Source organism: Heteronotia binoei, chromosome 18 (assembly GCF_032191835.1).
Source record: "Heteronotia binoei isolate CCM8104 ecotype False Entrance Well chromosome 18, APGP_CSIRO_Hbin_v1, whole genome shotgun sequence".
NCBI classification, from domain to species: Eukaryota; Metazoa; Chordata; class Lepidosauria; order Squamata; family Gekkonidae; genus Heteronotia; species Heteronotia binoei.
The window spans coordinates 3,968,466-3,981,311 of record NC_083240.1 but is presented as its reverse complement, the minus strand read 5'-3'; positions in this window follow the sequence as shown (position 1 = coordinate 3,981,311).

Genomic DNA, 12,846 nt, shown 5'->3' with positions numbered 1-12,846 from the left:
AACTCTCAGTTATATTTATTCATTTATGTGCAATGTATATTAAAATAGCTTCAATTTTGTAATTTTAAAAAGATGTTCTCAGACAAAATCAACAACAGCACAACACTTTTAAACTATCAGTTTAAAGTACAGTAATGGGGGGGGGAAACCTTTGAGTGGTAAGCTGCAGTACTGCAGTCCAAGCTCTGATCATGACCTGAGTTCGATCCCGGCAGAAGCTGGGTTCAGGTAGCTGGCTCAAGGTTGGCTCAGCTTTCCATCCTTCTGAGGTCGGTAAAAGGAGTCCCCAGCTTGCTGGGGGGAAAGTGTAGATGACTGGCAATGCCAAACCATGCCATAACAAAAAGTCTGCTGGGATTTCCTGTTCTGGCTTTAGCTCAGCAAGGTGGGGGGAATCGCAACTCTTGCGAACTCCCTGATTTGAGCAGATTGAGGGGGGTCTGGAAGCCCAGATACCCAAGATTGAGGGGGAAGCCCAGATACCCAAGGGAACCCCTGGATGGGGAGCCCTGACAGGATGGGAAATGACATTCCCAGGGATTTTGTCGGCGGGCGAAGTCTATCCTGAAGCCTCACTGCGACAATCGCCATTTTTTATGGCACTAGCTGTGTCTACCAGTAACAAAATACTTTCTTCTAATCATCTTTCTACTTCAATTAACAAACTATACCTTGCAAGTAAGTTCACTTTGGAATGTAACCTATCAACTAAAGTCCTATTATAAAACCAAATTTGACTGTTCAAAAGGAGGGGGAGGAGGCTAAAAGACCCCTCCCCCAAGAGAGGCTTCTAAAATTAAAAGAACAAGCTTGTAACAATTGTCTTTATTTCAAGTAAAAGGAATTGGACTGAGTATATAGTTGTGGATAGGTCTGGTTTAAAATTAAATGTCTATTGGACTACCAACATACTATACACTATACAGGAGATCCAGTTTGGTGTAGTGGTTAAATGTGCGGACTCTTATCTGGGAGAACCGGGTTTGATTCCCCACTCCTCCACTTGCACCTGCTAGCATGACCTTGGCTCAGCCATAGCTCTGGCAGAGGTTGTCCTTGAAAGGGCAGCTGCTGTGAGAGCCCTCTCCAGCCCCACCCACCTCACAGGGTGTCTGTTGTTGGGGAGGAAGGTAAAGGAGATTGTGAGCCGCTCTGAGACTCTTTGGAGTGGAGGGCGGGATATAAATCCAATATCTTCTTCTACAAAGCTTGATCAAAGGTGGAAAGAGACTTTATATGAGATAAGTTGGATTTGTGGATTTTCAACCTGGGACTCCGAACTTATTCTCTACCAGTGGTCTGACCTAGCCTCAGATCGCAAAGCATGGAGGCACACCATCCACCAGGCTGTCTCTTCCTTTGAGAACGCACGCATAGCTGGTCTTGAGGACAAAAGGAGATTGAGGAAGAATCGCACTGCTACAGCACCAACCCTAAATCAGACTTTTCCCTGCAGCCACTGTGGCCGGACTTGCCTGTCCCGCATTGGTCTTGTCAGCCACCAGCGAGCCTGCAGCAGACGTGGACTATTGCACCCTTCTTAAATCTTCGTTCGCGAAGCCAAGCCGAGAGAGACTATCACTGATTATAACAGCAGGGAAGAGATGAATAATTCAAAAGATGTTATGGCTACTATACTCTCCATAAGGCAGGGACTTGGTATTTTAGCAGAATTGGTAAAGGAACAGATGGGAAAATTCCAGGAGAGTTGTAAAGAAATGGAAAATATGGAAAATATACAAGAACAGAGGAATCAGGGAGCACAAAATCTGCCTGAGAAGCGGGCAAAAGTGAAACGACAACTGCCTGAGATTGCCTTGCCTGATGTTAAAATGAATGCAGTTTATGCACTTGTGCAGGAGAAACGAAGCCTACAGTTCACTGAGACAAAGAAAGGGGGGGAATAACATCGATTTGGCTCCAAAGCTCTTTGTAAAAACGCTCAGCAATGAAAGGGGAAAAAATCAGTCGACTCAATTAAAATCTACAGCCTCAGAGCAAGTCCAACAACAAGGATTATGACTTGGAAGGCTTTTAGGAAGACGAGAATATAAACTCTTACCATACAGCGGCTTGACGTGAGCATAATATTATGGATCTGACATAATATCTTGGAATGGATATTCTGATTTTCGAAGTAGGGGATCTTAATTTTTATTCAAACTGTAAGAAGAGATTATAATACTATTGTCTAACAGGCACAATATTATGGGACAATTTTGAATTCACCCCCTCCCCTCCTTTTTTTTTGAGGGATTCTTCAAACCTAAAGCAGGATTATTTGGTTTTTTATTTTTCAAATTGAATGGGCAGCTTGTTTTGGTTTGGTGTGATTTTCTGCAAAGCTCAAAATCATAATGAAGTTTAACAATCTGTTGCTAAAGAGGAGGGGTTTTAATGACTCTAACAACTTGTAAAACGTTTTAAAATTTAAATATACACTAATGTAAGGCTAAAAATTAATCTGTTTAATTAGAATTTGGACTATTGTAGCTAGAATTACATACACACATACATATATATAAGGAAAGTGTGTACATACCTTTAATATTTTTGCTTTTTCTTGAATGGTTGGTGAGGAGATGCCCTTTGTTCATTTCCCTGCATGGAGATGTCTGCCAGTGAATTAATCCACTAAGAGCTTCTTTCTTTGCTTTTCAGGGAAGTAAATGAGTACAATTTGATGGGAGTGAGATGAATCTTCCTTGTAGATCAAGGTTCCCCTTTCTGTTTAGTGTGAAGTTGTGGGAGCAATTGGGAATGGCTAGTGCCTTCTGAGATGAGGGCTACTGTAAAAACAGCATTCCATGGGTTTGGGTGTTTTTTCCTTCTTCTCCTCTCTTGCTTACTTTTTCTCTTTTCTTTTTGAAAACCCATCCTTTTTGTTTATTAAAGAGAGCTAACTGTTCAAGTAGATGCCTAAAGTTATCGACATTTGCTAATAAGACATGAGTATCATAACTGTACCCATCTAACTCAAAACCCTTCCATGGTTAATGAGAAGCTTGTTTTATTTTCGTTTAGCCTTGAGATTCCTTTGTAAATTAGATAGAGATGCAGCCGCTCTTGCTACATATTGAAACCTCTGGGTTAATAAGCTAGTACTGAAGACCAGAATTTGAACCTTTCTTTCTCTTCTTTTTTTTCCTTCCTTCTGTTGCTTTATGTAGATTAAAGATACATAGATCTGGTTTTGTATGATCACAGATATGATAGATAAGAATCTGGAATCTGCCACTAAATAGTTAGTAAAACAGGAGGATTTTATAGTAATATCAAAAAGATCATAAAATATTTGTAGACTTTAAAGGTAATATCTATGTATTAGTTTTGAGTACTTGCAGATATAATGAATTATATTTTTTCTTTTGTTTTTATTGATGCAGTGATAACTGTAATCTATTCTTTTATTTTCTGTATCCTATCCCTGATCTTTCCCCCAATTCCCTAATTTTCCCTGTTAAATGTAATAAAACTTGTTATCATCAAAAAACAAAAAGTCTGCCAAGAAAACATCCTGATGTGACATCATCCCATGGGTTGATAGTGACCCGGTGCTTGCACAGGGGACTACCTTTAACTTTTTTTAATTTTAAAAAGGCCCTTTCCTGGATAGCCCAGGCTAGCCTGACCTCATCAGATCTCAGAAGTTAAGAATGGCCAGCCTTGGTCAGTGTCTGAGTGGGACCGAGACCACCAAGGAATACCAAGGTTGTGACACGGAGACAGAGAGCTTTTTCCCACACAGCTTACCGCAGAGCGAAGTCCCTCCTCACCGCGCAGTGTCTGCTCGGATTTCCCACCAACTGCTCCGCAGAAGCAGGAAGATCCGCGGCTTTTGCGTTGCTAACGTAAACTGGGTTTTAGCGATTTACATTTGCGACGCAAAAGGCCCAGCACTTCCTGCTTCCGCAGAGCAGTTGGTGGGAAATCCGAGCAGTCGCTGCGTGGTGAGTCCGTTCCTGAGGACTGGAAGGTAGCAAATGTCACCCCCATCTTTAAAAAGGGTTCCAGAGGAGACCCGGGAAATTACAGGCCAGTCAGTCTGACTTCAATACCAGGAAAGTTGGTAGAAACCATTATCAAGGACAGAATGAGTAGGCACATTGATGAACATGGGTTATTGAGGAAGACTCAGCATGGGTTCTGCAAGGGAAGATCTTGCCTCACTAACCTGTTACATTTCTTTGAGGGGGTGAACAAACATGTGGACAAAAGAGATCCAATAGATGTTGTTTACCTTGACTTCCAGAAAGCTTGAGAGTCATGGAGTAAAAGGACAGGTCCTCTTGTGGATCAAAAACTGGCTGAGTAATAGGAAGCAGAGAGTGAGTATAAATGGGCAGTCTTCGCAGTGGAGGATGGTAAGCAGTGGGGTGCCGCAGGGCTCGGTACTGGGTCCCATGCTCTTTAACTTGTTCATAAATGATTTAGAGTTGGGAGTGAGCAGTGAAGTGGCCAAGTTTGCGGATGACACTAAATTGTTCAGGGTGGTGAGAACCAGAGAGGATTGTGAGGAACTCCAAAGGGATCTGTTGAGGCTGGGTGAGTGGGCGTCAATGTGGCAGATGCGGTTCAATGTGGCCAAGTGCAAAGTAATGCACATTGGGGCCAAGAATCCCAGCTACAAATACAAGTTGATGGGGTGTGAACTGGCAGAGACTGACCAAGAGAGAGATCTTGGGGTCGTGGTAGATAACTCACTGAAAATGTCAAGACAGTGTGCGTTTGCAATAAAAAAGGCCAACGCCATGCTGGGAATTATTAGGAAGGGAATTGAAAACAAATCAGCCAGTATCATAATGCCCCTGTATAAATCGATGGTGCGGTCTCATTTGGAGTACTGTGTGCAGTTCTGGTCGCCGCACCTCAAAAAGGATATTATAGCATTGGAGAAAGTCCAGAGAAGGGCAACTAGAATGATTAAAAAGCTCGAGCAATTTCCCTATGAAGAAAGGTTGAAACGCTTGGGTCTCTTTAGCTTGGAGAAACGTCGACTGCGGGGTGACATGATAGAGGTTTACAAGATAATGCATGGGATGGAGAAAGTAGAGAAAGAAGTACTTTTCTCCCTTTCTCACAATACAAGAACTCGTGGGCATTCAATGAAATTGCTGAGCAGACAGGTTAAAACGGATAAAAGGAAGTACTTCTTCACCCAAAGGGTGATTAACATGTGGAATTCACTGCCACAGGAGGTGGTGGCGGCCACAAGTATAGCCACCTTCAAGAAGGGTTTAGATAAAAATATGGAGCACAGGTCCATCAGTGGCTATTAGCCACAGTGTATGTGTGTATATAAAATTTTTTGCCACTGTGTGACACAGAGTGTTGGACTTGATGGGCCGTTGGCCTGATCCAACATGGCTTCTCTTATGTTCTTATGAGGAGGGACTTCGCTCCGCGGTAAGCTGTGTGGGGAAAAGCTCAGAGAGTGGCAAGCCACCTCTAAATCTATCTTATCTCAAAAGAAGAAAAAAAAGTGGAAAAAGTCACAAAATAGTGAAGAAGTCAGTAAAAAAAAAAAATCTGAGTGACCCAAAGTGAAACTTTACCATCAGACTCAGAAGGTATAAGTGACGATCAGTCCTATAGAAATGGTATGCTTTAAAAATTTGAAGGAACAATGAGTGTTCTTACCTGGTTTCTCAAAGGGTGGGTGGGAGCTCAAGAGGAGAGACCCCACCATCGAAAAGGCGATCCACTGGTGCTGATGCTGTTCTCCGAAAAGACGGCCTTCCCATTCTGCCACCAGTGGGGGGGAAAAATAATCTAGCTCAGCCTGTTCTATCTCATAAGAACCTGTGCGGTGCACTGGCTATTATTAACAATGAATGACAGCTGCATTATTTATACAAGCAGTACATGAAAGAAACATCTCTTGGCATTTGACAAACATTCAATTTGTTTCGCTGACTTAGAGAAATTCCCGTCCTAGAGTTTAAATATTGTAGAACAGCACGGGTGGGGGGAAGACGTTACAGCGTTGTTTCACGTACCTTGCCTCCATCTCGCTGCACATCGTGGTTCAGTGGCCAAGAGGCGACTTCTTGGTACTCCTTTCTATTGGGCAAATGTTTTGCACATAACTACCATTGCTTCTAAGAACCAAAACCCATCCATCTAGTCCTGAAGGTGGGTTATTTGTCCATCACCTTCCAGACCTCTTCGAGGACAGGAGACATACCACAAGTCTGGAGGAGGCCAGATGTTATCCTAATCTTCAAAAAAGGGAGGAGGGATGACCCAGGAAATTGCAAGCCGGTCAGTCTGACCTCTTTCCCAGGGAAGATACTGGAATGGATTTTAAAGGGATCGATCTGCAAACACCTAAAAGGACAACTTGGTGAATCAAGGAAGTCAGCACAGATTGTCCCCAACAAGTCCTGCCAGACCAGACTCATTTCCTTCTTGGATCAAGCAATGTGCTTATTGGATCTAGGGAGTGCTGCTGATGTTGTTTACCTGGATTTCAGTAAAACTTTTGAAAGGTGATGTTCTGATGAGTAAAACAGAGGACTGTGGACTGGACTCTAGGACAGTTAGGTGAACAGGGAACAGGTTGGAGAACCGCACCCAAAGGATAGTTGTCAATGGCATTTCATCTGAATGGAGGAAGGTGTCCATTGGGGTGCCTGAAGGCTCAGTTTTGGGCCCGGTACTTTTCAATACATTTATCAGTGGAGGGTGTGGAGGGGCTACTCATTAAATTTACAGATGACATCAAATTGGGAGGAGCAGCGAATACACCAGGAGATGGAGATAGAATTCAGTGAGATCTGAACATGCTGGGAAAGATGCAATTGAACAAGGATAAGTGCCGATTTCTACATCTGGGTAACAAAAATGAGGAACATGTATACTGGATGGGGGATACACTTCTGGGGATCAGTGTGTGTGAACAAGATCTTGGGGTACAGGTCATAGAATCATAGAGTTGGAAGGGCCCTTCAGGGTCATCTCGTCCAACCCCCTGCACAATGCAGGAAATTCACAAACACCTCCCCCTAAATTCATTGCTGTCAGATGGCCATCTAGCCTCTGTTTAAAAACCTCCAAGGAAGGAGAGCCTACCACCTCCCGAGGAATCCTGTCCCACTGAGGAACCGCTTTAACGGTCAGAAAGTTCTTCCTAATGTTGAATAGGTGGGCCATAAATTAAATATGAGCAGCCAGTGTGATGCAGCAGCAAAAAAGGCAAATGCCATCTTGGGGTGTATCAACAGGGGCTTAACATCCGGATCACAAGATGTCATAGTTCTGCTGTAGACTTCATTGGTCAGGCTGCACCTAGAATCTTGTGTGCAGTTCTGGAGGCCTCACTTCAAAAAGGACGTGGATGGAATGGAGCAGCTGCAGAGGAGAGCGATGAGGATGACCAGGGGCCTGGAGACCAAGAAACCTGTTGAGGAAAGGCTGAGAGACCTGGGAATGTTCAGTTGGAAGAAGAGGAGGTTGCGCGGAGGGGGGAACATGACTTTAAGTATCTGAAGGACTGTCAGAGAAGGGCAGGGAGCTGTTCCTACTGGCAGAAGATGAGAGGACCCACAATAACGGCTCTAAATTAAGGGTGGGAAGATACCGGCTGGTTATAAGGAAAAACCATTCTTACAGTCAGAGCTGTTCAACAGTAGAACTGGCTACCTAGGGAGGTGGTCAGATCCCCCTCACTGGCAGTTGTTGGGTTTCTGATGCAATTTCACTTCCTGTTGTCATGAGTTAATTATATGTTTGTAAATGCATGCTGATGTTTAGTCAGTGAGTAGGTAGAGCCAATGAGAATGTGTGCACGTACTTCCCGCTAAGGCTGGGTGTCAATATGCATAGTAACCATTCAGGGAGAGCCCTAATAATCCATATATTTGGGTGGTGGTCTGAGGGAAACCATCTGGTCAGTTTTATTGCCCTTTGTGTAAAGCCCTCAGATCTCCACGCAGTTGAAGTTAGGACTCCAGAGAGTTGAGATGTAGCCTAGAAGCTAGAAAGGATATTGAATCCTTCTTTGTTTTCTAGAAATCCCAGTAATATCTTTTCCTCATTAGGAAAGTAAACTACTTTTATTCTTAAGCTAAACCGTGTGCCTGGCTGTTATTTGTGGCTATCTCCATGTTACTCTCCTAATAGTGTATCTAAACCCCAACAATTTCCCACCAGTACAGTCCTCAGCTAGTCTTCTCTCATAATTTCCTTTTAACCCCCCAATAAATTAAAGTCCATTCATAGGAGTCCACCATGCTTCCACACTTTTCCTACAGGGGGATGAAAAATATGAGGATGAAGCATATAAGATCTATTTAGCCTTCGTAAAAGACGCCCATTCCAGATATTCCAAGGCATTTTAAATCTTCCTCAGGACCTGATTTCCATAGCTTCATTCGAAGAAGAAGAAGAAGAAGAAGAAGAAGAAGAAGAAGAAGAAGAAGAAGAAGAAGAAGAAGAAGAAGAAGAAGAAGAAGAAGAAGAAGAAAAACAACAACAGCAGCAAGATCATGATGATGCAGATATTGGATTTATATCCTGCCCTGTACTCTGCATCTCAGAGTCTCAGAGCGGTCACAAACTCCTTTGCCTTCTCCCTCCCCCCAGCAAACACCTTGTGAGATGGGTGGGGCTGAGAGAGCTTTTACAGCAGCTGCCCTTTCAAGGAGAACTCCTACGAGAGCTATGGCTGACCCAAGGCCATTCCAGCAGCTGCAAGTGGAGGAGTGGGGAATCAAACCTGGTTCTCCCAGATAAGAGTCCGCTCACTTCACCGCTATGGCTGACCCAAGGCCATTCCAGCAGCTGCAAGTGGAGGAGTGGGGAATCAAACCCGGTTCTCCCAGATAAGAGTCCGCACACTTAACTAGTACACCAAACTGGCTCTCACATACATAGACATACAGTTCATAGCTTTCACAGTCGAATCATTGGGTTCCCTTGTTGGGGATGCTGTAGGTTGAGCCTGCACTGAGCAGGGGGTTAGACTGGATGGTCCGGATGGCTCCTTCCAGTTCTGTGATTCTATGGTGCTATTCTTACAAATCAAACCAGAGCATCTGGGCCTCAATGTACCACATGCAAATAGCAGGTAGATGGAAGACAAATGGAGAGGCGGAGACGGGTCCCTGTAAAGAAGAAAAGCAGAATATAAATGAAGTCAGTAAATACACAAGTAAATTGTTGGGAGGTTGGGGAGATCGTCCGGGTTTTTTCGGTAGTTTGTGAAACCAGGCTCCCTGATAGTTGATATGTGCTCCCTTGTTAGCTGTCCGCTCTGTTCCTAGATAATCCAGCCTGGCTGTGCCTGGCTTTCCCCTCCCACTGTCTCTTTTTTGTTCCTTAAAGAGAGAGTCTTTTTGCACAAGACCAATTTGCATTTTAAAACAAGCCAGTGCTGGCTCTTCTCCGATTGGGAAGCCTCCCTCGACTTCTCAGCTCCGCAGTCTGAAAGAAGCATTCGGCTAAATTGCACGGTGCTTATTGCCACATGCTTCTGCTGTGAATACTGATTAACATCCCACGGTCTCCGGTGGAAAAGCACCGCGAGCGCTTGTGTCCCAAATGTGGCGTGTGGGAAAGGCGGAATAGGTAGGCAGCATGTGTCTGCGTGAAGGAGACAGGCCTTGCGTGGAGAAAATCCCAGTTTGCAAGGACTGCAAATAGCAGAAGATCTCGGTTAAAGAATGCGGCCGCAGCCTTTTCTGCAAGGCTGCTCAGGAAGCCGTTTGGCTCACAGGAAGGAGGTGTGACAGCCACAGGAAGAGAGAGCTTTAAAATATCTAATCCTTTTCAGGGAGGATGGGTCTGTCGGCTACTAGCCAGGGTAACCGGGGGTCGTTTTGTAGAAAAATAGATGGCGGAGCTCATTAGCATAACTCATTAGCATATGCCGTCCCCCCCCCCCCCGGCCCAAAGCAACCCAATGCAAAAAAGGAGAGCCCCAGGTGAGTGAGGCCTGCTTGGGCTGGCTAGAGATCCATCCAGTCCAAGCAGGCCTCGCTCGCCTGGGGCTCTCCTGGGCTGCCCCCCCACCCCGGTCAAAAGGCCAGCAAGCCACCCACTGCCCAAAATCACATCAGAAGTGGAGAAAGGGTGGTGTGGGCTTCTCCAGGGGTTAATGAGGGCTGCTGGGGGTGTGGCAAATCCTTTGGTGACTGGCTGGCTGCCCGCTCTCCCAATCCAGGGATTGTTATGCAGCTGCAGCTATTATTCAATGGACAAGGTAGGTGGGGAGGAGGGGGGATCCATCAGAAAGGTTCAGGAGCTGTGCTCCTGTGAGCTCCTGCTCAATCTGAGGCCTGATGGTAACTAAAGGGAACCTCCCTCTTCAGAGACAGTCAACCTCTGAATCCCAGTGCCAGGTGGCAACATCAGGGAAAGGCCTCAGCTTTGATACCCTGTTGTTGGCCTTCCAGAGGAACTGGTTGGTCACAGTGGGGGTGCTGGATTGGATTGTCTACTGGTCTGATCCAGCAGGGCTCTTCTGATGTTCTTACCAGGGGAAGGCCTCAGCCTCTGTGCCCTGTTGCTGGCTCTCCAGGGGAACTGGTTGGCCACTGTGTGAGAACATAAGAACATAAGAGAAGCCATGTTGGATCAGGCCAATGGCCCATCCAGTCCAACACTCTGTGTCACAGAAGAACATAAGAGAAGCCCTGTTGGATCAGGCCAGTGGCCCATCCAGTCCAACACTCTGTGTCACATAAGAACATAAAAGAAGCCATGTTGGATCAGGCCAATGGCCCATCCAGTCCAACACTCTGTGTCACAGAAGAATATAAGAGAAGCCCTGTTGGATCAGGCCAATGGCCCATCCAGTCCAACACTCTGTGTCACAGAAGAACATAAGAGAAGCCCTGTTGGATCAGGCCAGTGGCCCATCCAGTCCAACACTCTGTGTCACAGAAGAACATAAGAGAAGCCATGTTGGATCAGGCCAATGGCCCATCCAGTCCAACACTCTGTGTCACACAGTGGCCAAAAAAATTATATATATATATATATATATATATATATATATATATATATATATATATATATATATATATATATATATAAACCCCTCTTGAAACTGTCTATGCTTGTGGCCACCACCACCTCCTGTGGCAGTGAATTCCACATGTTAATCATCCTTTGGGTGAAGAAGGACTTCCTTTTATCTGTTTTAACCTGACTGCTCAGAAATTTCATTGAATGCCCACGACTTCTTGTACTGTGATAAAGGGAGACAAGTACTTCTTTCCCTACTTTCTCCATCCCGTGCATTATCTTGTAAATCTCTATCATGTCACCCCGCAGTCGACGTTTCTCCAAGCTAAAGAGCCCCAAGTGCTCCAGCCCTTTAATCATTCTAGTTGCCCTTCTCTGGACTTTCTCCAATGCTATCATATCCTTTTTGAGGTGGGGTGACCAGAATTGCACACAGTACTCCAAATGAGACCGCACCATCAATTTATACAGGGGCATTATGATACTGGCTGATTTGTTTTCAATTCCCTTCCTAATAATTCCCAGCATGGCGTTGGCCTTTTTTATTGCAAACGCACACTGTCTTGACATTTTCAGTGAGTTCTCTACCACGACCCCAAGATCTCTCTCTTGGTCAGTCTCTGCCAGTTCACACCCCATCAACTTGTATTTGTAGCTGGGATTCTTGGCCCCAATGTGCATTGCTTTGCACTTGGCCACAAATGTGAGACAGGATGTTGGGCCACTGGTGTGACCCAGTAGGGCTCTTCGATGTTCTTATGCTCTCACATTTTCCTGAACATTATTTCTTTCTCTGTCTTTGGCGGTTGGGGCCCCTGAGTCTTCCACTGGCGTCCACCGAGTTGGACCACTGGTCCATCTACTTGGGTATGAACTCTTGTAAGTTAGCTCTTTTCTACTGCTACCTGCCTGAACTCTCACAGTTGCTCCTGTAAATGCTTTCTATGTGGTTCTCCGCCGATGCTCCTTGGAGAGGCACCAGGTGCTTGCAACAAACACCACTCTCTCTTCGTCTTTTGCAGTGCAGACATAATTTAACATGCTCTTGGTGCTCGGTTTTCACCCGGCCTCTTCGTTCTGCACGGCCAGCTGATGATGGAGGAACGGAAGGGGAGGCTAGAGCTTCCAAGCCTTTCAGGCAATCAGGCAGTAATAGACCTTGCGGAGGCGGGCTGTCCCCAAGACAAAATTTACAGGGCTCAGGAGAACCCGCTTGGCGTTATTTAATGCTTTGGTAATGAGCACCTGAATGGGGGAAGATTGCTCAGGCTGTGTTGCTTGGCCTAGACAAACCTTCAGAAGTTCTAGGCAGAGCCATAAACAAAACCGTGGGCACCAACCAGCAGCTGGGTGTCATTCCGGAAAGGACGAGGAACCGACAGCACCTGAGAAAGATGGGGGAGTGGAAAGATGACAGACAACACCTGTTATGGAAGAACGAGAGCTTAGTCCTGTAGGACTTAGAGAACAGCAAGATTTTGGGAGTATAAAACAACAGGAGTTTTGACTCATAGAGGTGCCATTGGACTCTAACTTTGTTCTATTGCTTCGCAAGGTCTATTATCATCTGACCCACCTGAAGAAGAAGAAGATATTGGATTTATATCCCGCCCCCCACTCTGAAGAGTCTCAGAGCGGCTCACAATCTCCTTTATCTCCCTCCCCCACAACAGACACCCTGTGAGGTAGATGAAGATATTGGATTTATATCCCGCCCTCCACTCCGAAGAGTCTCAGAAGGGCTCACAATCTCCTTTCCCTTCCTCCCCCACAACAGACACCCTGTGAGGTAGATGAAGATATTGGATTTATATCCCGCCCTCCACTCCAAAGAGTCTCAGGGCGGCTCACAATCTCCTTTCCCTTCCTCCCCCA